Genomic DNA, 1,188 nt, shown 5'->3' with positions numbered 1-1,188 from the left:
ACTGCCAAGAAAAAAAATAGGTTTGTCTTAGAGAGGGTGAAACTAAGTGGCTTCTTAGTGATGAGGATTTTGAAGCTGTCTCACATACTTCAGCATGTTGCCAAGAGACACCAGTCTTGTGAAGGTCATCATACTTGAAAGGGTGAAGGAACAGGGTAAGACAGGGAGACCCTGGATGAGAAGGATTGGCACAGTAAATGCAATAATGGGGTTAAGTGTGTCAGAGAGTGTACAACTAGTTCAGGATAGGGCAGGGTTCAAAGCTGTTGTATGTAGGATCACTATGAGTTGTAGATGACTCAGTGGCACATAACAGCAGTTATCAAATTAGTGAACTTTATTAAATGCTTTTCAGCAATTCTAATTAACATATACATGCTTACTTTCTGAGGAAATAAAGAGTTCATAGATTTGCTAACTTATGAGCCCTGTGAAATTTTTCCACTGTTGGGTCATTTAGGGTAGAGAACATATTGCCATTAAAGAAAATGGAACAATTTTAATCCTTTAAATACTTAGTTCAAAGAATGGAAGTGTCAGACAATTTGTAAGACATTGAGAAATCAAGGAATAAACTAAAAAAGCATTGTCCTGAATTTTGACTCATAGCAATGCTTTAAGGCAAAGTAGAACTATCCTATTGGAATTTGAAGACTGTAAATCTCTATTTAAGCAGAGAATTACAGCTTTCTCCTGCAGATGTGTTGGTTGGTTTGAACTGCTGAATACTCAGTTGGAAATTGCTTGTTAACCACTGTGCACCAAGACATAATCAATTTAATCTGATATGTATACAATGAAAGATGTGTCAAAAATGGACTGGTAGAACAACAAACACCTGCTACCCTGCACACACTCACCAGGTTGTGCAAAGAAATCTGGAGGACAACCACCTGGCAAACTGACTGGGAGATCAATATTTGTTCCCATTCCCCAAAAAGGTGACCCAACAGAGTGTGGAAATTATTGAACAATGTCATTGATAGCACATGCAAGCAAGATCCTGCTGAAAATGATCAAAAAGTGACTGGAATTGCAAATCAGCAGGGAACTGCCAGATATGCAGGATGGGTTCACAAGAGACCATGGCAATAGGGATGTCATAGCAATGTTAGATGGAGCTTAGCTGAAAGCAAAGAGTACTGGAGGAATCTCTGCTTCATTGTCTAAGCAAAGACATTTGACTAT

Source organism: Elephantulus edwardii, unplaced genomic scaffold, assembly GCF_000299155.1.
Source record: "Elephantulus edwardii isolate Elephantulus edwardi_28Jun2011 unplaced genomic scaffold, EleEdw1.0 scaffold00110, whole genome shotgun sequence".
NCBI lineage: Eukaryota > Metazoa > Chordata > Mammalia > Macroscelidea > Macroscelididae > Elephantulus > Elephantulus edwardii.
Note: the sequence above shows the minus strand (reverse complement) of the source record.